General features: G+C 33.6%; 2 pseudogenes; both read right to left on the bottom strand.

Moving 5' to 3' along the window:
* Positions 1 to 7,621: 7,621 nt before the first annotated feature.
* Positions 7,622 to 8,157, bottom strand: LOC126729146 (putative germin-like protein 2-1; annotated as a pseudogene).
* A 10,316-nt stretch (positions 8,158 to 18,473) lies between these two features.
* On the bottom strand, positions 18,474 to 19,450 carry LOC126728568 (putative germin-like protein 2-1; annotated as a pseudogene).
* Between the last annotated feature and the right edge of the window lie 5,495 nt (positions 19,451 to 24,945).

Genomic DNA, 24,945 nt, shown 5'->3' with positions numbered 1-24,945 from the left:
ATGCACGATTTTAGTTGTTTTTTACTTGTGTGGATAGATGTGTGTATAATTAACACTATCCTTTCATTTTAACTAAGTGCCATATTGGGGGCCCTCGAGCCAAGGACTTTAACGGGTATATTCAATTCCATAGGGAAAAACCAGTTGCATACCTTGTGTGCAAATGCCTGATGCCCAAAACACAACTGAAAATGTGACCTATACAGCTAAATTTGCTTTCCCTTTTTCTCTAAAAGCAACATATTATACATTTATTGCCCAACTACCCATGCAATCTCAAAGTAGGCTTCCTTCATTCATCCTCACAAAGGAGCTAACTAATTCAATGGAAAACGTAACCCCCTTTCCCTTGTGGATAAAACAAAATTTCCTAACCAAATCTTATTTCGAAAACCAAAAAAATGGGGTGCAACCAGTGCTTGAAAATGGTGCATATCCATTACCTTGTGCAAAAGCAAAAAATTGGCTTCTTAGTAGGGGGTGTAGAGAGGGAAAGTTCCCGACCTATCACAAATTGACACACTAAGACATCAAGGAAGACACCCACAACACAAGCAGCATCAAGAAGATTCAGCAATGTAGAAGCTCTGCTGGAATCAAGCCCTCCAGGAACTTCAAGAACTTCAACTTTCTAATAAGAAGAAGATTTAAAGAGATATCATCCAAATTATTTTCTTATATCTCAAAGTTCATGGGAATCAAGCTCAAAAGCCTCTAGAAACTTTAACAAACCATAAATCGAAGAAGCTTTATGGATTCAAACCTTCAATGCCCTAAAGAATTTCCACCACAAACCTTTAAAGAGGAAGAATGCATGAAGAACAAAGGATTTCTAACAAGCTCATAGCTAGAAATTCGTTATAATTCTGTTTTAAAAATTTTCCATCCATTCCTCAAACAAATTGAAGCATATTTGTGTTCGAATCTATAAAGTTGTAATTTTCAACTATCTTGTGTTGGTTTTAATTCTGTGCCAAATTTGATTGTAATTTCTTCAATCATTTTTCTTTGTATGTATGTGGGTTTATTTGTGAGGGATGAGTGTGAGAAATCGGTGAAGAATCAAGCATCAAAAGGTGAATCAGTGGAATTCGCGACTAGCTTGTGAGTAGCTAGCAAGATGCAATCCGCGAAAAGGCCACATATAGAGCACATGACTGGAAGTTGAGGAGTCATGCCTGGCTGTCAGGTTCGCGAGTGTTTTGTGAGAAAGGCCAACCCGTAAAGTACCCGAGAAACTTTCTGTTTGGCAAAAAGTTGTGTTGCTTTACCAAATTCTTTACTCACACTATAAATACCCTTATTATCCACGAATTGTAAGGAGTGCTTTTTAGAGAGAAAACCCTAGCAAATACACTTGAGATTTAGAGATTGTTATACCCACAATCATTTACACATTTCCTTGTGATTTTCCTCAACTCCTACCTCTCCATCTCTAAATCTTTGAGAGGTTGTTAGTTGAAATACAAACACTTACCACATCCATTCTGAGTGTCAAGTGAGATTTTGGTGCTGTTAGGAAGCATTGGAAGGATGCAATTGGGCTGAATTGTGGGATCTAGGAAGTTAGAGAAGACAAGACTTTGAGAAGTCTGTTGGTAGCAGGAGCTTGGAGGGTTCAAGTAAATGGGGTAGACTAGGCTTGGAGGGTCTTTTGTTATTCGTGTACTCTAACTTTATTCTCTAATGAATCGATTTCGACTTGGAGGGTCGCGTAGAGGTTTTTTGCAGAGTTCTTCGGTTTCCTCTTCGATAACACGTCTTGGTGTTATCTTTTGCATCTCTCTTCTCAACTCTTTAAACTTTCATTTTATTGTTGATGATGGATGAATTTGGCTTAGGGTAGTGTTATCGGTTCATTGCGCTTATTTACTCTTGTTCCGCACTTAGTCTAAGTTAGAGTAAAAGCAATTTAGCCGTAATTTTTAATTGTGGGTCTGAACAAGCTCTTATGTTTTAGCACAAATCTGAGCTTTTAATTGGTATCAGAATGGGTACACTTGTCGAATTTCAATATCCTAGTGTGATCTAAGACCTCGTGTGAGATGGATAAATTTCAATCTCTTAATGCACCTCTCTACTTTGACAGGAGTAACTATGCTTTTTGGAAAATATATATGCGTGTTTTTCTTTATGCTATTGATGAGACGGTGTGGGATTCTGTTGAGAATGGATGGGTAAGACCTACAACAGCCAAATCCGAATGGGATAAAGCTACTCTTGCTTTGGCAAACGCCAATAGCAAAGCTATTAATTCTATTTTTTGTGGTCTCTACTCACAAGATTTCGCATGTGAAGACTATAAAAGAGGCGTGGACCATTCTTGAGACAACTTACAAAGGTACCAAGAAGGTCAAGGACACCAAGCTTTGAATGCTCACTACTCGATTTGAGGAATTAAAGATGAGCGACGATAAGTCATTCGATTCCTTTTTTAGAAGACTAAATGAGATTGTGATTGCCAAACTCAATCTTGGAGAGAAGATTGAAGATGCCAAAGTTGTGAGGAAGATCTTGAGATCTTTACCCGAAATTTTCTGGGCTAAGGTCACCGCCATTGAGGAGAGAAAAGATTTGGATGAGATTAGGATTTAAGAGCTTATTGGCTCTCTCCAAGATTTGGATGGAACTTAATATGTTCAGATTGCTTATAGAATTCTTGAAGCTGATGCAAATAGCCAGAAACCAAGCTCTTTTTCAATGGATGGTGGAATCAGGGTGTGGAAGGGAATTTGGAAGATTCGGACACCAAATAGAATCTGTCACTTTGTTTGGCGAGCTGCAAGGGACTCCCTACAAAGCGGAACCTAAAGACTAGGCATATTCCAATTGATGATATATATGCTTTATGTGGGGATTATCAAGAATCTCTGATGCATCATGTGTGGTTGTGTGAACAAGCCCAATAAGTTTGGCATTCAGATATGAGTTTTGCCAAGTATTATAGGAAACCTCATAGAAGCTTTTTTTGATTTGCTGGAGGAGGTGATGATTAACGGATCGGGTAACCACGTTGCATTGTTTTCTACAATTGCTTGGTGTTTATGGCAGAGGTGTAATCTGTTGCGAGAAAATCAGTCTACCTGGCCACTTCATGAAGTCGGAGATAGAGCTAAAGCTTTAGTGATGGAGTTTTTGGAGACAAATAAACCAGCTGCAAGGTTGACTGTGCGAGCTTCTTCAGTTTGGTTGTCACGCCCTCCAGAGAGTTTCTATAAAATAAATTTTGATGCTGCTCCGTTTGAGAATCTGGGTTTAGCAGGTATCGAGGTAGTGATTTGGGACTTGAATGGAGAGATAATTGCTGCGCTGTCGCAAAAAATTAATCTACCTCACTCATTGATGGCTGAAGCAACGGCAGCACACACAGCAATTTTATTTGCACAAGAGCTGAGTATTCATAAGGTCTTAAGGTTGTTAATGCTCTGAAGGCCAGTGACTGGTGTAAGACTTTGTATGGGAATGTCATAGAGGAGACACGCAGACAGCGGCTTCATTTACAGCAGTGTCAGTTTCAGCATGCGAGACTTGAAGGAAATAAGTTAGCTTATGTGCTCACTAGAAGAACAGTTTTATCTGCAGATTGTGATGTTTGGGTAGAAAAGCTACCCTTTGATTTGGATGATGTTTTCCAAATCGATTTTATTCAATAAAATTACCTTACATTTTTCTCAAAAAAGAAAAAAAAAAAGACACAAATAATAAAGAAAGTCAAAGAAAGAAAGAGTATTTGGCCAATTAGCCTGTACGAGAATTGGTAGTATTATAGTGTGCCTGCAAGAAGGCAACTAAATTAACCTATCTAGTGTGTGTTTGGCTTTAAATTAAAAAGTCATCTTATTTTATTTTTCAACTTATTTTTACTACTATTTATGGGTCTTACTGTACTTTTTGGTATTATTCATGGGTTTCATTGTACCATTTTAGCTAATTTTTATTTTAATCTACAATATTTTCAGTAAAAAGTTTTCAGTTTCAACAAAATAAGCGGATTCCAAACATACTCCTAATCTTCCAAAACCCATTATAGGGCCGGCTGTCACATTACATATGCCACCAAGTCCAAGTTACAAGGACGGTACATATATATAAGTGCTTCATTTCACTTAAAAACTTCTTTATTTTTATTTTGAAGAATGCATTGCTTTGAAATAATCAACGCAAAAGAGAACAAGTTCTACAAAACAAAACAAAAAGGTGAATTTATAATGTTTGAATGATATACAATATAGAATTTGAGTTCCATCTATCACTACTATAGAATAGAATGGATTGCTACCAAAAAAAAAAAAGAATAGAATGGATTAAATATATGGTTGTTGAGGGCTGATTTTTTCGCCTGACTTATCTGCGCTTTAAGGCCCAGCCCAAATAAACGAATCCTAACAGTCTTTTTTAAGCCGAAAATGAAAGGATGAAATAAGGCCTATTTGGACCGAGAAATGGATGAACTGAACAAGGGATTTGTTGGCCCACTACCACCTAAAAACAACACCAACACATCAATCACCACTAACGCCTAGGTGATTGTAGGGAGTGAGGAGTTTTCTTTGTTGATGTGTCATTTGGATTTTCGTTTATTATTACTACACATAGCTAGTTACATATAACTCGTATAATCGTGTTTTTAAAACACGATTTTAATTATAATTGTGAAAGAGTGAAATTGTGTTTTGAAAACATGACTTTTAGTTATATATCCCGTTCACACCATATGTAATTATTATCACTCTTTGATTTTAACCAAGTGCCATCCTTAAAGACACTCGAGCCAAGGACATCGACAAGTGCATACAATTTTCCATACCATGCAGCTAAATTTACTTTCCTTTTTCCCATCTAAAAACAACATATCATACATTTATTGTCCAACTATGAGGTGCAACCACTTGAAGACGGTGCATATTAGCATATAATATACTCATTGCACTATTCAGAAACAAGATATTGATTTCTCTTTAGTGAGATCTTAGTATTTCCCACCAAGTCAAGCCAATTCCCACTATAAAATCAAGTTAAGCTTACACAAAGATCATTCAGAGAGAATATACCCTTTATCCATCTAGAAGACATGCCATTGTCCAAGTTACATTCCAAGGGTCTCTCTCTCTCTCTCTCTGTGTAGATACTTTCTATCCCTGCAATTTAACCATGTTCGTGTTAGGAAAAGCTTAGGACTCTGTGTATATTAAATCTCTCATTGCAAGGAGAAAATGGGTTTTTGTCCCTTTTGTTTTAAACTTTCCAGTATTTTGCCTCATTTCTCAAACTATTTAGGAAAATGTCCTTGTTTTGAAACTCGATTTTTTAAAAATTGAGTTCCAATTTAAAAATCGAATTTTGGACAATCGAGTTATACAGAACTAAAAATTAAAAAAAAAAAAAATTTGGAACTTGAGTTCCTTGAATTTTTTTTTTTTTGGAACTCGAGTTCCAATTTTTATATTTTTTATTTTTAAGTCCATGTTCGCTATAACTCTATTGTCCAAAAATCGAGTTTTACATTTGGAACTCGACTTTTAGAAAATCGAGTTTTAAAACAAGAGCATTTCCCTAAATAGTTTGAGAAATGGGACAAAATATTGGAAAAAAAAAAAAAAAAAAGAGTAAAAGCCCATTTTGGCCCTCATTGCAACGAAGGAAGTGTTTTGGCTTTCCATCTTATGCTTAAAATTAGGAACTACGTTTGACAATGTCCTTTTTCTTTTTCTTTTGATATGACTTCCCTAAAACATTTTAATTCCACACTCTACTAACTCTTTAAGTGTTGGATAGGTATTGAACCAATGATATTGACAACTTATTGTGTGCATCATTGTAATATTTGAATGTTCCACTTTCATATTCATGATAGCAAAATTTAGATAACTAACCACGGGATTAATTAATGTGCAGTTCTCGACAACTTTAACAGTTTCTCCCAGTCTCCAACAATGTCTTCCACAGCCTCTTGACTTTTTATTTATTTATTTATTTAAATTTTTAAATTTTAAATTTTTTATTTTAATATTCTGATTATATTGATTGAATATGGTAATTCGGATTGTGATTGTGTGAATTAGTCCCAATGCGTTTATTAAAAAATTCAAATTTGGCATAATGTTATATGACGGTATGTATATGGTTTAATTTAATTTAATTAAAAACAATCAAAAGAAGAAAAAAAGAATCATAATAATAAAATTAATTTAATGTATGAATTATCATTGATAACTATAATGCGTAGTCATAAATAATTATAATTAGACGTGTCTCTATGTATCTACATAGGTCACATGAGGTTCTATGTGTATCTGCATCATTGTATTTAAAGCTTATTTTATGTTGGTCATTTTTTCCGATTCATGTTCACTATAAATTTAATGTATTTGTTCACATTTTAGGAAGGCATGTTTCTTTTACTCAAAAAAAGATGTAATAGAATGTGTAGTCCTAGTTTTTTTTTCCTAGTAATTTATAAAGTTACTTTGTTTTTCATTGATTTGTTGTTTCATGACATTTTTTTACGGAATCGCTAAAAGGAGAGATTATTGGCTAAATTCTTATGTCAAAACAAAGTGTTGTAATTTATTCAATTTTTTGTTTGTATTAAGTTGAGTCATGAAGAAAATTGAAGAATTCAAGTTTCAAAAGACACGATTAAGTGAAATCATTAACGCTTGAGTGAATGACAAGTATAAAGTTTACAAGACCTTGCTTAACTTTGTTTGACTAAAACTTAAATAGGATGCTTGCAAGATCACTGCTTAACATTAACCTGAGTGAAAATTGCGTGAACAATAAACCGATCAGTTATGCCTCTAGTTTAACCTATTTTTTCTATATACACTAAGACTTTTAATAGAGAGAGAGAGAGAGAGGCTGCCATACAAGAGCATATCAAGAATCCAACCTTGAGCTTTACATGTGAGATTAAAACATTGTAAGTGTCGTTTATCCAAACCAAAAATAAAAAACTATAAACCTTTGCAAATAAGTTCATTGGTCGAAAACTTCTAGAGAGCTCTTTGGACCACCAAAAGTCTAGGTTGTTGCAAACGAGGATTGTTTGTGGAAAAAGTTCATGTAGAGGAAATTCAGAGTTATGGGGTCACTTTGATAAGAAGGCAAACAAATCGTTTGTTGAGGATATATAGATGTCTAGTTACAAAGATTTTGTAAGTAGGCTACGGTAACCATTTCTTCATTTTAAGAGGTTCTACATTTATTGGCCACTTCATTACTAAAATGTGTATCTTTTATTATTTTCATTATTATTAAAATGAAAATGTTTACAGGAGATTATATTAAAATGAAAAACATGCTGTCAAATGAGGTTCATAATTTGAAGCATAATATTCTGAATGGAATGAAAGACGAATAAAGGGTAGTACATAAATCTACTCAAAAAAGAAAAAAAAAGAAAAAGAAGACGAAAGTAAATAAAAACTATATTTAAAAAAAAAAAAAAAAGAAACCTAAAGAATCATAAAATTACAAATATAATATAAAAACAGCAAAACAATGCACTCAAACTTCCAATGAGGCTATAACACACAAATTGACAGACTTGCACAGAAAAGTGGGGAGGAGTAGGTTCTTTTTTCATAAATTAATGGAAAAATATTCATAAATGGGTTGTCTAGAACTTAGATTGGACATAGCTGATAACATTGTTATACACCTGGAAGGCCTTCGTCAAAATGTCATTAGGAATATGAGGCTTGGACTCAAACACTGCATTCGCAATTGTGATAACACCAGGGTTTTGACTGCTTAGAGCAGCAATGGCGATGGTGTTTCCATTATCAACATTTCTTTGATAGTGTATGAGGCCAATTGGAAATACAAACACATCACCCTTTTGTAGCACCTTTGTGATAAGGTGGTTTTGAGGATTAGACGTGACAAACCCAACTTCTAGGCTACCTTCCAAGACAGTTAAGATTTCGGTTGCATGAGGGTGAGTGTGGGGAGGGTTGATACCCCATGGTGCGTAGTCAATACGTGCAAGGGAAATGCCAAGAGAGTTCCTGGTATTTGTGTAGAGGTCATTGGGCTCACCTTTGACCCTGCAGGATTTGATGTGTTGCCTGCTATATGATCAAGTCCACTGTTGGAAAAATCACTAGCTTCAACCATTTTAGGATCCTTGCAAGTGAAACCATTAAGGAGCATTGCACACCAAGCATAATATTGCAAATAAGAAACATATAAGCCATACGGAGAAAAGTTAATAAATTTTCTCACACAACTTATTTTACATAGTCAGACGCATCACTTCATATCATCTCTTGTCTTCATATATCATCATTTCATATATATATATATATATATATATATGAAATGATGATATATGAAGACAAGAGATGATATGAAGTGATGCGTCTGACAAAGGTTTCAATAAAGCCAACAAAGGTCATATTGAAGTCTTTTAAAAAGAAAAGAGAATCTACGTACATTGCTTGCATGATATTCCTATTGCCATGTTTCTCCTGACAATGTTTGGACCAAGAAAAGGACAAAAAAGTTCAGATGTTTTTAAGTCAAAAAGTGGAAAAAATACTATTCACTTTTACTGTTCATGGATTACTGTTCACTGACACTGTTCACTTTTTACTGTTCATGACACTGTTCACTCTGAAATTTTGCCTATTTAAGGGGATTGTCCCTTAAGTTTGGGGGTTTTTTAACTCAAGTTTACTTCAGATTTCTTTTCCCTTAGAATTCCTTCCCTTAGGAAGCCTTCTTAGAGAGAGAATTCACCCTACTTCCACTATTACTACCTTGTTCATCCTTGTTCACTACAAACTTTGTAACTCTACAAATCTTCTAACTAGGACTAGTTCAAGTTTTGTAATTGTTAACTTGTACTGTTGAGATCTTGTATTCATTACTACTGTAAGTGTTTATCTTACTTTCAATAACAAGTATTTTCAGTTTATGTTCATTGTTATATTTGTTGCTACCGCCACTTTAGACGGATTACCACCATAACAGACGGTTCTAAATTACTTTCATTTACTTTGAATTATTTTCATATATACTTGGCTGGTTCTACTGCCTTATAATTGTTCTTGCTTTCAAGTTATTTATTTTCAAGATACGTATCTTATTTTCATTACAATATTACTGTGCCACTCTTTAAAACTGAGAAACTTTTGATTGATTTACCCAGTCAAAGAGAAAAGGTTATTTTTAAAACTTCTCAGTCCAAGACTCTTGAAATTGTTGAAAAAATGCTTTCTGATTTAAAAGTTAAAACTGAGGGTACTTCTACAAGTGCTCCAGCTGCCCGAACCACTACGAGTATTCCAGCTTCTCGAACTATTTCTAAAAAAGAAATTGTTTCTGAGGAAAGTACAGATTCTGATACTGTTTCTTCTGTTTCTGCAAAAAGAATCTTTGATGATGATTTCTCAGAAATTAAAAGATTTGTTGGAAACTCCAAACCCATGTCTTTTACTAAAAACTGATATTCAAAACTCACTCCTCCTGATATGCAATTTGAAGAGAGATCTTTTTAAACACATTTTTCTGTTTCTGCTGATAAGCTTTATGAATGGAATATTGATGGTTTGTCTGAACAAGAAATCATTAATAAAATGAGTTATATGTCTATGGTTGGTATTGCTTATCAAAATAACCATGATCTTGATCAACCTGAAATTGTTAATTTACTTGTTACTGGTTTTTCTGGTACTCTTCGGGGATGGTGAGATTCATGTATTACTGAAGAATCCAGAGAGTCTATTAAACATGCTGTTAAAAAGAATGATGAAGGATTGCCTATTTTTGATGAAAGTATTGGTCGTGGTATTCCTGATAGTGTTAATACCCTGATCTATACTATTCTCAAACATTTTGTTGGTACTCCATCCAATATTTCATCTCGTGTTTCTGATTATTTGAATAATTTGAGTTGTTATACTATGTCTGATTACAGATGGTACCAAGATGTTTTTACTTCCAGAGTGATGCTTCAGAAAGATTGTCATAAGCCTTATTGGAAAGAAAAGTTTATTGACGATCTGCCTCCTATCTTTGCTCATAAGGTAAAACAAGAATTAATGGGAAAAAATGATTCTATTGATTATGATAATTTAACCTATGGTGATATTTTCATTACAATGTTACTGTGCTTCCGTATCTTCCCATCAGCTGTGCGTCCTTCCCCCTTTATGGTATCAGAGCCATTATTTTCTGGTCGGTGATAGTGTTGTTGTGTCTTTGTTTCTTGTCCGTGTCTACCCGAAACTTTGATATTCCGTTGTTGTGTTCCCTTCTTACCGTCGTTGGCACCACCCTAGTCGTAAAGTGAATTCCTAGAACCGAACTTTAAGGCCCGTTTGAGCCAAGAGAGGGCGTGTAGGGCATGAGAGGTATAAGGTTGGTTAGGGTATGTGTTATGAAATGCAACGGTTGTGAGAAAAACATGATAACTGAGTGTTGAACCTAGGATAGTATGGATAGGTTGTGGAGATCCAACTCCTCTATCAGCTCTAGGACTAGTTGTCCTCTTGATATTGTAAATGAAGAAGATCACACTATTGATGATAATGAGTTGATCCCTGATTTTCGTAATTGGAATGTTCCTAAAGTTGAAACTAAAATTGTTTATGAAACAAGTTTTGTTGAAATTGCTTTTCATTCTGCTTACAAAGCCAGAATTGTTGAACAAATTTTCTCTATTTCTAAAGTTCATGAAAAATGCTGTTTGTTCACTAAAAGAAATATTAATGACTTCCTTGCTACTAAAAAATTCAGTTATTTGCATATTGGTATAGTTCAAGTTGCTGTTAAACCACTTACCCAAAAGGGTATTAATGCTTTTGTTCTCATGTGTTTAAGAGATGCTAGATTTAAGATTTTTAAAGATAGCATTCTTGGTAGGATTACTGCTTCTATGTATGATGGTCCTGTTTATTTTAACTGTTATCTTGATCTTACTCTTGCTTTGGATGATCCTAATATTGTTAAAACTTTGACATTGAATATTGCTTCATTTGGTTATCACATGGAAGAAGGTAGTAAGCCTTTTGATTTGATTTATCGCATTTATTATAGATTACTGGGTACTCAAATGAACCCATGCGCTAAAATCCCTAGAGAACCTTCTGGTAAAACCATGTTAATTCAATGTTCAACCCTGATGCTAAAATTCAAATTCCAAAAATGATTCAATGGCAAGATGTTAAGCTTCCTAATGATTGGTTGTTAGAACAAGAATCCCCTCCTGCTAAACCTGTTTTTTGATGAACTTGATCTCACTCATATTCAACAATATCTTGATGCTACTGTTAAAATAAGTTTTCAAAATAATCCACCTCTGAGGATCAACAAAGGAAGACATTCCTTTGCTGGATCTGAAAGTATTTCAAAAAGAGATCAAGAGATCAATGAATTTTTGAAAAAGAATTTGGAAAAATCCTATGATTTTTTTGAAAAAGAATCTGGAAAAACCCTATGATTTAAAGCTAAAAGGAGTTTCCAGTAGTAATTCACAAGTTAGCACTCCTTTCTATTCTACTAAAGCTGAATCTTCCTCTCCTTATGGCAATGTTGCTGTTGATGATGAAGAAGACTTTGTATCTGTTACTCCATCAGATTTTGATTCTCCTTCTATTGAAAATCCTCTTGTCTACCAAAATCAATTAAGAGTTTTAACTGTTTTAAACGATGATTTTGAAATTGATTGGGATTCTCTGTACAATGAGTTTATGCTTTCAAAAAACAGACCTAAAAGAAAATATTTCCAAAATAATTTTGCTTAGTCTGAAAAAGACCGTGTTAAGAGAAAATGGTTGGGAAAGATGAATCAATGGAAAAAACATATTTTGTTTTTTGATTTTCTTGAAAACCATTATGTTTCAAAAGATGAGGTTTCAAACCAACATTTAAATGTGATAAAGAAATCAAATTTTGTTAAAATAGATAAAACCATTATTAGGTCTAGTCATCCTCCTCTTGAGCCAATTTTGATATCTACTAAGAAGGATGAAGTAACAAAAGAGGAAGTGAAGGCCTCTCATTTCAAAATTGATGATGATTAAACTCCCATTGTTAATCTTATTGAACAAAACAATTTTACTAATCAATCTTTACATATTATTGGTCAACAGCTTGACCGTATTGAAGAAAAAATTGTTGAAAAACCTGTTTCTGAAAAATCTGTTTTTGTCAAAACTGAGAAACCTTTGATTGATTTACCCAGTCAAAGAGAAAAAGTTATGTTTAAAACTTCTCAGTCCAAGACTCTTGAAATTGTTGAAAAAATGCTTTCTGATTTAAAAATTAAAACTGAGGGTACTTCTACAAGTACTCCAACTGCTCGACCTATTTCCAAAAAAGAGATTGTTTCTGAAGAAAATACGGATTCTGATACTGTTTCTTCTGTCTCTGCAAAAAGAACCTTTAATGATGATTTACCAGAAATTAAAAGATTTGTTGGAAACTCCAAACCCATGTCTTTTACTAAAAACTGGTATTCAAAACCCACTCCTCCTAATATGCAGTATGAAGAGAGATCTTTTCAAACACAGTTTTCTGTTTCTGCTGATAAGCTTTATGAATGGAATATTGATGGTTTGTCTGAACAGGAAATCATTAATAAAATGAGTCATATGTCTATGGTTGGTATTGCTTATCAAAATAACCATGATCTTGATCAACCTGAAATTGTTAATTTACTTGTTACTGATTTTTCTGGTACTCTTTGTGGATGGTGGGATTCATATATCACTGAAGAATCCAGAGAGTCTATTAAACATGCTGTTAAAAAGAATGATGAAGGTTTGTCTATTTTTGATGAAAGTATTGATCGTGGTATTCCTGATGGTGTTAATACCTTGATCTATACTATTCTTAAACATTTTGTTGGTACTCTATCCAATATTTCATCTCGTGTTTCTGATTATTTGAATAATTTGAGTTGTCCTACTATGTCTGATTACAGATGGTATCAATATGTTTTTACTTCCAGAGTGATGCTCCGGAAAGATTGTCATAAACCTTATTGGAAAGAAAAGTTTATTGACGGTCTGTCTCCTATCTTTGCTCATAAGGTAAAACAAGAATTAATGGGTAAAAATGATTCTATTGATTATGATAATTTAACCTATGGTGATATTTTCAGTACTATTAAAAAACTTGGTATTAATATGTGTAATGATGAAAAATTGTTAAAACACCAATTAAAGAATAAAAGAAAAGCTAAATATGAAATGAGTAATTTCTGTGAACAATATGGTTTGCCCCCTATTGGTTGTGAAAGACTCATGTATGTAGGAGCTTCCTATATATAAGGTGGGGGCTGAGAGAGGACAATATAAAGACACAATAAAAAAGGAAAATGAAAGAAAGAAAGAAAGAAAGAAAGAGTTTTGGCCAATTAGACTGTACGAGAATCGGTAGTATTGCAGGCAGGCAAGTAATTAAATTATCTTCTAATGTTCCAAAAACCCATTTGAGGGCCGGCTCAGGCTGTCATATCTGCCACCAAGTCCAAGTTATAAATGCTTCACTTCACTTAAAAACTTTATTTGTTTTATTTTTAAGAATGTATTAATATTAAATGATTGATTTGAAATAATCAACGAAAAAGAGAACAAGTTCAACAAGACAAAAATATAAAAATAAAGAGTTTTATGATGTTTGATATGTGAAAGATGACTGTGAAGGCTGAGGTTTTGGGCTTGACTTCTCTGAGGTTTGAGGCCCAGCCCAAGTGGGCGAAACCAAGCACTTTTTTTAGGCCGAAAATGAATGAATGAAATGAGGCCTGTTTGGACCTTGAAATGGATGGGCAAAACAGGGGATCTTTTAGCCCACTAACATCTAAAACCGCACCAGCCCATCAATCATCACTAACGCCTAGATGGTTATGGGATGTGTGGAGTTTTCTTTGCCCGATCATGTGTCATTTTGATTTTTGTTAATTATGGTTATACAGACATCCGTATAGATAACCTGTAAAATCTTGTTTTCAAAACATAATTTCAATTACAATTGTAAAATGGCAAAATTGTGTTTTAAAAATACGATTTCAGTTGTGTCCTATTCTCGTAGGTGCAACTATTCTTTGATTTTAACCAAAGGCATCAGCTAGTGGATAAAATTTTCCATCCCATGCAGCTAAATTTTCTTTTCTCCACCTAAAAACAACAAATCATACATATATTTCCCAACTATGGGGTGCAAGAAGATGGTGCATATAAATGATATAATGGGTCCGTTTGGATTGAACTTATTGTTGCTGAAATTGAAAACTGAAAATTGAAAACACTGTAGCAAAATAATTTTTAAATGTGTGAATAGTGCCGTGGGATCAATTTTTAATATTTTTTAATGCGTGAACAGTGCTGTTACAGTGCGTGAACAGTACTGCTATAGTGTATGAATAGTGATTTTTGTTTCTGCACAGTAACTTCATGTGATTTTACTGTTTATGCACTAAAAAAAAAAAAAAAAAAAACACGCTGAAACTGAAACGCGCAATCCAAACGGCCTCAATATACCCATTGCCCTAGCTATGCAAAAACAAGATACTGATTTCTCAGTAGTGGGATCTTAGTATTTCCCACCAAGTCAAGCCAATCCCCACTATAAAATCAGGAGAAGCTTACACTAAACATCATTCAAACACTTAGCATATACCCTTCATCCATCAAGAAGACATCCCATCGTCCAAGTAACATTCCAAGGCTCTCTCTCTCTCTCTGGATTCTTTCTATCCCAACAGTTTAACCATGTATGTGTTAGGAAAAGCTTAGACTCTGTATATGAAATCTCTCATTACAATGAAGGAAGTGTTTGGCTTTCATCTAATGCTTAAAATTAAGAACTACATTCGACAACGTATGCACATCTTTTTTTTTTATATGATTTCCCAAAAACATTTTAATTCCATATCATACTAGCTCTTAAAGTGTTGGATAGGTATTGAGCCAGTGATATTGACAACTTATTGTGCATCATTGTAATATTTGGATATTCCACTTTAATATCCAAGATTGAAAATTTTATATTTAGACCCTAAATAACTAACCAGGGGATTAATTGTGGCATTTTTGAGAACTTTAGTGGTTTCTCCCTAATAAAATTAATTTGATGTATGAAGTATATATCATTGAAAGCTATATTGCATAGTCATAACTAATTATAATTAGATGTGTCTCCAATCTCCATGCATATCTACATGGGTTATATGAGGTTTAATATGCATATAGTGAAAGAGAGAATGTTATTATTCATTGCGTTTTTTCATTGCTCTCAAGATATTTTCTTATTTTAGAATTTTATTTTTCAAAAATGGTTTTATAAAAATATATTTTGAATTCAAAATGAATTTTCCATAGAGGAGAAAGCTTATGTAGAGGGTCAATACTAAGGGGGAATCATAAAGTTGTTTACTTAAGAGCTTAAAAACTTCATCTTCCTTGTCATTTCACTTTAAAAAGGGATGTAGTATTGTGAGTTGATGCTGATTTTCTTAATTTCGTGTGTTTTAAATACAAACTTATGTATTTAAAGCTTATTGTATGTTGCTAATTTTTTTCTATACATGTTCTCTATGAATTTATATGTATCGGTTCATATTTTAGGAACGCATGGTCCAAGTCTCATGTAATAGAAAGCATTCCTAATTTTCCCCCCAGTGATTTATAAAGTTATTTTGTATTTCATTGATTTGTTGTTTTGTGATTTTTTTTTGCCAAAGAGAGTCAATTTCATATAGGAGACCATTTCGGTCTAGTTAGAGAACAAAATATTTTGGTACTTGTGGGGGAACACAAAAACTCAAACCAACAGTAACAGGATAAAATGTCTAAGTGACTGACTTGCACAATTTATTTATCATAAACATAAGGTTGAAATTCCACAATGGGAGGCCCAAACAACTGATTAAGAAAGCAGGAGTGAAGATGAACTATTCTAAGATACATAAATTGTTTTCTCGAGGTACAGAGATCAAGTAAAAGTTTACTTTACCCAACTCTTATCACTTCCTCTTTCTTGTTCTTCTCCACAATTTTTCCTCAATCTTTTTCATCCCCCTCTCTGTTGCAGCCTCCTTCCCTTTTATAGGTATTTTCCCTTCCCTTATCTCCCCAGCTAGCTTGCTTCCAGTTGGATTTTCGGGATACTTGTCACATCACCCCTCTGTTCTACCCCCCTTTCATCATGAAATAGGATTTTTAGGAGTGTTTGCATTGTTTAGGCTATCCTATATACATTTAATGTGGAAGAGATTAGGTAGAGAACCTCTCATTAATGTGGACAAGGACGGACCTAGACTATGCAAGAGGGGGGCCATTGCCCCCCCCCCCCCCCAATTAAAAAAAAAAAAAAACTAGTATAAAAAAAATTAAGATTTGCCCTTTTATATATATATATATATATATATATATTTGTCTCTCTTCCTCTAAAATATTTAGATATTGACCTACAAGAAAATAAATAAATAAATAAAATTCATGCCCCTTTAACTACAAAACCAAAATAAAAATAAATAAATATGGACTAAACAAAAATCGCACACAAAATAAGAAACATTTATTTTGTATGTTATACTTTGTTGATGTGTTTTATAATATGAAATGTTTAAGAAATACTTATTTTGTAGGTAGTATTTTCTTGAATATGAAATAGATAGTTTTTATTTTCATAATTTTTTTTTTGGTTTTAAGCTTTGGCCGCCCCTAGGTATGAATCCTGGTTCCGTCCCTGAATGTGGAGGTGACTGCCTTTGTGATTCTTATCCTTTCAGGGTGTTTCATGAGACAAATCTGATGAGAATGACACCTTAGATAATAAAGGGGAATCGGTTGCTCGCTGTCCCTCTTGTGTTTTCTAAAGGACGATCCATGCTTCTTCAGCATGGTATTGGTAGCTAACTCAGATCTCCACAGGAACTATTCTGGTGAGTTACCCTTTACTCTTCAGGCGCTCTAGCTTCTACCCACATTGATGGGCTTGACCCATCTCTTCAAGTATGACTTTTTGGGCCTTTAGGCCTCGGCTCTGAATCAAGTTCACCCCCCCCCCCCCATAGTATTAGTGTACCATTTTGAGATTACTACTATATATATATCTCTAGTTGAAACACTTGAAATATACCCAATACAACCGGTACAAACTGGTAATTTTTTCAATACATTTTGGAGGAGTATCGGTACCTGTTTAATGGTTAGTATGATATATTTTTCCAGTATGGCTAGTACTAGGATGTTATTGACTTCCCCGGTTTTGCCACAGAATTGTCAAGGGAGATGTGATTAACTAAATTCTTATATGAAGAAAAGGTGTTGTAAGGGTTGTAATTTATTCAATTTTGGTTTATATAAGTTGAGTCAAGAAGCAAGTTGAAGAGTTTAAGTTTCAAAAGACATAATCAAGTGAAATCATTAATTCTCAAGTGAATGTTAGACATAAAGTTTACAAGACCTTGCTTTAACTTCGTTTGACTAAAATTTTTAACAGAATGTTTGCTAGACCTTTGCTTGACATTCATAAGATTCTAGATGGAATGATAGAAAAACAATTGAAAGCACATAAATCTTCAAAATAAAAAAGAAAAAGAAATAGGAAAGTACATAAAAACTATATTTTTATTAAAGAAAATCAAAAGGAAACCAAAAGAATCATAATAATAAAATTACAAATATAACAAAAACACAGCAAAACAATGCACATAAACTTCCAATGAGGCTAAGACAAACTCAGTACAAAAAGTGGGGAGGAGTAGGTTCTTTAACATAATTAATGGAATGGCCATGGCTTGTCTAGAGCTTAGACTGGATGCAAGCTATGAAGCACGGATGTGGTTGGGAGGGTGTTGCCCCTGAGTCCGATGCGGCTGCCCGCGCGTCGGTGCCACGTTAGAGATTTTTTTTTTTTTTCACAGATTTGCACCAAACCGGGCTGATTCGGTTAGAATCGGGTTGTATTGGCTGAATTGGGTCGTATCGGCTGGCGATCGAAATGGTTGAATCAAGCTGAAATCGGCCTTAAACCCTTACTCTTCTTAACCCCCAAAACCCTTCATAAACAAAACCTTCCCTTTTTGCCCACCACAACCATCAGAACCAGGTTCGTCCCCAATTCTTTTGCTTTTGTTTATTTATTTATTTTTTTGCTGTTTGGTTAAGTTTTGATAATGTATGATACAAATGTTTTATTTTTGAGTGAAGGGTATGTTCTTAGTAGTATAATTGAGTCCACGATTTTTGTTTATGGAGTTTACATTTTGTTTATAGGGTGACAAAATTGATGAAGAGAAGTGCCATTCATGTCATAAATGTCTCATCTTTATGTTTATTTTTGTTTTGTGTTTCTTGCTTTCTTCTTTCTTTGTTTTGTGAATCAAAGCATAGTAATGTGTTTTTTAAGAATATTTTAATAGTAAAAATATATAAAAAATATAAATAAAAATATTTTTAATAATTTTTTAACTGTTGCACCCCGCCGCACCCGCACCCAACTTTTTTCAGAAATTACCGAGTCCCGCATCCGCACCCAAATCCGGAAATGCACCTGTGCTTCATAGCTTGGAAGGCCTTCGTCAAAATGTCACTAGGAATATGAGGCCTGGTCCCAAACACTGCATTGGCAATTGTGTTGACACCAGGGTTTTGACTGCTTAGAGCAGCAATGGCTATGACATTTCCATTACCAACATTTCTTTGATAGTGAATGAGACCAATTGGGAATACAAACACATCACCCTTTTGTAGCACCTTTGTGATAAGGAGGTTCTGAGGATTAGATGTGACAAACCCAACTTCAAGGCTGCCTTCCAAGACAGTTAAGATTTCGGTGGCATGCACTGCGGTGAGTGTGGGGAGGGTTAATACCCCATGGTGCATAGTCAATACGGACAAGAGAAATGCCAAGAGAGTTGAGTCCTGGGATTTGTGCAGCGCTCATTGGGGTCACCTTTGACTCTGCGGGGTTTGATGTGTTGCCAGCTATATGAAGTCCACTGCTTGAAAAGTCATTGGCATCAACCATCTTAGGATCCTTGCATGCCAAGCCATTCAGGAGCACTGCCACCAAGCATAATATTGCAAATAAGAAACATGTAAACCATTTGCGTAAGTCACAATATATAGGCTACTAGAAAAAGTTAATGATTTTCTCTCACAGCTTAATTATTTCACATGGTCTTTACACATCTCCTTTCCATGTTTAAGCATTTTAAAATGTGTATATTGCATGTGCAATTGTGGATATGATGTATGCGAGTATGTGAACAAATATTTACTGACTGGAAAAGCAGCATATAGTTATGGTTTTAACATTAAGCCTACTGGGTGAAAATTTCAGTAATAGTATACATGTTTGAGGCTCATTTTGTACCTTGACTGTTTGTGTCACCGACACAGAAATCTTGGAGAGGGCTAGGATCCGATGCCAACGCAGCAGTGAAAAACAATGCTAGAAGTCCAGACAAGAGAATGGAGGACGCCATCTGCAAATTCTATATATGTATAGGAAGCTTGGAAATACTTATGTATGTAGCTTCCTATTTATAAGGTGTGGGCTGAGAGAGTATAGTGCAAAGACACGATAAAAATGAAACTCAAAGAAAGAAAGGGTCTCCATGACAGTGCAAGAATCGGCAGTAATGCAGTACTGTGCCTGCAAGAAGAGATAAAGTTTATGATATATAATGTTCCAATAGCCATTTGAGGGCCGGCTGTCATATGTGTCCTGCATGGATGGTAGATATATGTTACCAAGTCCAAGTTTGAAGGATGGTACTTAAAAAATTTGTTTTAGAATTAATGTATTAATATTATATTAAATAACGGGTTTTTGAAATCATCAACGAAAATGAAAAAAAAAAGGTGAAAAACAAATAATAATAATGAGGTGAATGTATGAAGTTTGATATGTTAAAGATGACCTGTGAATTCAATTGATCCTACTTTCTTTATATTTCCCCAAAAATATTTTAAAAATAAATTCGATTAAATTATTTTTGTGCATTAGTCTCTTATTCTTTTATTTGAAAATAATTTAACTTGGCACAATGATATTAAAAGGTGTACGTAGGTTGTTGTTGTTATTATTATTATTTTAAATAATATAAATGATATTTATAGAATTTGATCTCTAATAAAATATGGTTCCTATGCATTGTCTTTAATTTATTTGTCTTCCTTTCCACCTTATGCTTGAAATTAAGAAATACCTTCAATAACGTCTTTTTTCTTTTCTTTTCAGTAAATATTTCCACAAAACATTTTATTTCCATACCCTACTAACTCTTGAAGTGTTGGATAGGTATTGAACCAATGATATTTGTCTGTTTATTGTGCGTCATTGTAACATTTGGATATTCCACTTTAATATCCCTAATTGAAAATTCTAGATTTAGACTCCTAAGTCCAAACAACTAACTGATGGATTAATTGTGGTGTTCTCGGCAACTTTAGCAATTTTTTCCAGTCTCTGATGGCATCTTCAATGACAATTTTGTTTTTGAAAGCTCGAATTTGTGTAAAACACAAGAGCTTGTTTAGATCCCCAATTAAAATTATGGCTAGATTGCTTTTACTCTTACTTAATCAAAGTCCGGATACAAGAGTAAATGTGTGCAATGAACCGATACTACTCTAGTGCATAAATATGAACAACAAACAATAAAAGTAAAGTACAAGAGTAAGGGAGAAGAGATGCAATCACAAAATAACACCAAGACGTGTTATCGAAGAGGAAATCGAAGAATTCGGTGAAAAATCTCTTCGTCACCCTTCAAACGGTAAATCGATCCACTAGAGAATAAAGTTGGAATACATGAATAAAAAAAGACTTTTCAAGCCTAATCTACCCAATGTACTTGAGCCTTTCAAGCTCCTGCTACCAACTGACTTAACAAAGTATTGTCTTCTCTAGCTCTTCGGATCTCGCAATACACCCGATTGCATCCGCCAAGTCTCACCGACTTCTTTTGGCAAATCTCCAAAACTTCCCAAGCTCCAAAACACTCTCTACACTCTGAAAAGGTATGGGTTGTGTTTGGGTACAAATCTTCTCTCAAGGTATGACAATGGGAGAGTGAGAGAAGAAGAAGAGGTTAGAATGATTTCTCTCTAAGGATGAATAACTCTCTCTCTAAAAGATGGGTGTGTGTGTTGTAGAAAACCTATCTAGGGTTTTTCTCTCTAAATGATCTTCAATTAAGTTTGAGTCATCACCAACTTAATATTAAATCCAATACAATAAAATCTCACAAAAATACAAGGAAACAAATTTATACAATTACAATACTTTTTGTCATGGAATAAGCCAACACTAATGTTATGAGAAAAATCATAACTTAACAGTTTTGTTTTATTTTAATATTTGATGATACTAGTTGAATATAAATCCTTCGTCTCCACTTTATGCTCCACTAACTATAGTATAATTGAGGATTTTTATTCATATTGGGGTTGAATAGGGTTTAATAGGGACTAAGATTGTGTGTATTAAACTATTAATTCCTATTTTTATTTTTGGAAAACGCAAAGTGCCACAATGTTATGGGATAGATTATTATTATTATTATTATTTTTTATTTTTACATTGGATTCTTATAGAATTTAATCTCATTTTGTTAACAAAATTCAAAAGGAGAAAAAAAATCATTGTAATGAAATTAATTTGCATATGTGAATTTCTATAGGACAAGTTTGGCTTCAAAATGGTGTGCTATCTTTTCCAACTCATTATGTAAAAAATAATATGAATAGTTGTAAATAATTGAAAAAGTTTAGTTTTACATTAGTTTGGAGCTATTTTCTTTCAATCCATTATGTGATGATTGAAAAGACGATTCATGTGTAATTTAGTCACATGAATATTTACGCGTCATATGACTTTTTTAAATAATATATATTTATAACTTATAAATCACCACATAGTAGGTTGAAAGAGAACTTTAAACTGGTTTGGAGCTAAACTTTTTCCAAAAATAATTATGATTGGATGTGTCTCCATACGTATCTACATGGGTCACATGAGGTTTACTATGCATATAATGAAAGAAATAATATTATTATTCTTCATTGTAAACTCTCATTGCCTTCAAGGATATTTTCTTTTTAGAAAGTTTTTCCCAAAATTTTTTTTAAAAAAATTCAAAATGAATTTTTTTAACAGTGGAGAAAAAGCAGAGGATCAATATTGAGGGGGAGTCGTAAATTTGTTTGCTTGAGAGCTTAAAGGCTTCATATATTTTGTCATTTTGTTTTTAAAAGGGGAGCAGCATTGCAACTAGATCCGAATCTGCTTAATTTGATGTATTTTGAATACTGTTAAATATTAGCAATGTAATGTGTCATATCATGTTGTGTATGCTAAAGTGGATGCGGAAGAGGAAGCATACAATAGGAACACTAAGAATACAAGGGTTACGTGGTTCAGCCTTGACGGCCTCCATCCACGGAGGAATCCCTTAAGGGCTACATCTTTATTGTATAAGAGTGTAGTACAATGAATCATAACATGAGTATATATAGACGACTAACCCTAGACTACTAATACAAGTAGGACTGGGCTTGGGCCTACTACATTGGGCTAATATGTCTAATATATATCTCTAACACCCTCTCTCAAACTCAAGGCGGAAGCTCGATGAAGGTTTGAGGTTGAATAAGCATGAGAAGATCACTTAGAGATACCGTGAAGAATGCCTTTGAAGAAACCACAATGAAGAATGTGCCAATTGACCAATTTCGGAGTCTTAAATGCAGAAATGGAGCCCAAAATCGGAATCTATGCGAAAAACTGAGCAAGATAGGCCCTTTCGGAAATTTTGACTTTTGGTCAAAGGTTAACACAAAAAGTCAAAGTCAACAGATCCTGGTCAAGTCAACAGTCAGTGCTCACGGGTCAGATCCGGGTGGTTCGGGTCGGGCAGTCCTACTTGTATTAGTATGTCTAATATATATCTCTAACAAATACAATCCTACGAATTTAAAATTTATTGTAGGTTAGTCTTTTTTTTCCATGCATGTTATCTATGCGTTTAATTTGTTTGTTCATGTTTAGGAAGGGCTGTTTCTTACCTCATATAATAGAAAGTACAAGTTTTTGTCTATGATTCATAGGGCTACTCGGTTTTCCATTGACTCGTTGTTTTGTGATATTTGGTCATAGAATAGAATTACCAAAAGGGGGAGATTCTTAGATTACTGACTGAATTCTTGTGTCAAAACAAAGTGTTGGAAGGGCTGCAATTTATGCAATTTTGGTTTGTTTTAAGTTGAGTCAAGAAGCATATTGAAGAGTTCAAGATATAAAAGACTTGGTCGAGCGAATTTATTTTTGCTTAAGTGAATTTCAGACATGAATTTCACAAGATCTTACTTGACTTGTGAAACTTAAGTAGTGTTTGAGAGACCTTAATTTGCTTGACAATTGCTTGTGCTAAAATTGTATGAGCGGTAAACAGGGCCGGCTCAAGGCCTAGGCAGGTTAGGCCTAGGCCTAAGGCCCCACCGAAAAACAAAAATTTTCTTAGGAAAAAAGGCCACACTTTCCATAGTTAAAAGCCCAAATATTTATAAAACTATATATATTTTTTAAAGGTTGTACATTTTTTTTATTAGTAATGTTAAGGATACTACAAATTTTACTATTGGCTTACAAATTGTCATGTTATTAATCGCAAAAAATTGATATAAACATTTATTAGTTAAATTGATGAAGTTCATCAATGAGAGACAATGTCACATTATATTTTAAACATTTTATAGTGCTTTTAATTAGCGCATTTTTCTTTTTCATTTCTATTAACACTCTCAAATTACGAGACTAATAGAACCTTAACTCAATTGAAACCCTAAAATATTTCAAAAAGATGTTGCAAATGTGTTAAATCATCAATTATAGATTAATCTCCCCTAATAGTTTGAGACTTTGATTATTGTAAACTAATATCCTACAAAGCCACACACCAAATAATATCTATCTCTCTTTCTTAAAATCAAAATATAAAATTAAAAATTAGATTATAACTTTATTTAACTATGCATCGTCTTATATCCAAAATAAATTATCTATTTTTAATCGCAATATATTTTTATTTTTTTTATTATTAATATTTATAATTCAACTATGATATTCAATTCTCTATATGAAATTAACATTAGTCTAGTTGGTATTATTTATGTATTTAATGTATCAAATTAACCTTAATTTGATTAGTATTAAATAATTATGTTTAATTAATATTTACATATTAAAGGTCCCGCATAAATTTTTCGCCTTAGGCCTCAAATTATGTTGGGCCGCCCCTGGCGGTAAACAATCTTGTTGTGCCTCTTGTTTAACCTTTATTTTTATTTTTTTTATATGTATATAAACCAACCCTTTTGAGAGAGAGAGCCATATAAGATCATATCTAAGAGTCATGAACTTAACTGTGAGATGAAACTTAATTTGTAAGTACTGTTCATCCAAACCATAAAGAAAACCTCAAACCTCTACTTGTGAGTTCATTAATTGAAAATTTTTAAGGAGCTCCAGATGACTTGTTGTAGATGAGGATCAATCGTGTAGAAGACATCCAAAGTTATGGGGTCGCTCTAATAGGAAGTCAAGTAGGGGATTTGTTGAGGATATATGAATAGTCTAGTTTCAAAGGTTTTGTAAGTAGACTATTGTAAATGTTTCTTTCTATAGCTGTCTTTCTGTCGGTTGGATTCTTCGGAGTGATTTTCCTTTAAGTGGTTCTCTATTGATTTCACACTTCACTACCAGATTGTGCTTTTTTTTTATTTATTTTATTTTAAATTATACTATTTTTATTATTAACATTGCTTTTAGATTTGGTGATGGATTACTGTGGTGTGAAATTAAAGTAAGTTCTTAAAAATATATTAAAATGAAAAAAAAAAAAAAGATGGCTGTTGAATGTGGTTCTTAATTTGAAGTATAAGATTCTAAATGGAATTAAAGAGGGACAAAGGAAAG

This window comes from Quercus robur, chromosome 5 (genome assembly GCF_932294415.1).
Source record: "Quercus robur chromosome 5, dhQueRobu3.1, whole genome shotgun sequence".
Classification (NCBI taxonomy): Eukaryota; Viridiplantae; Streptophyta; class Magnoliopsida; order Fagales; family Fagaceae; genus Quercus; species Quercus robur.
This window is presented reverse-complemented; position numbering and strand designations above follow the sequence as displayed.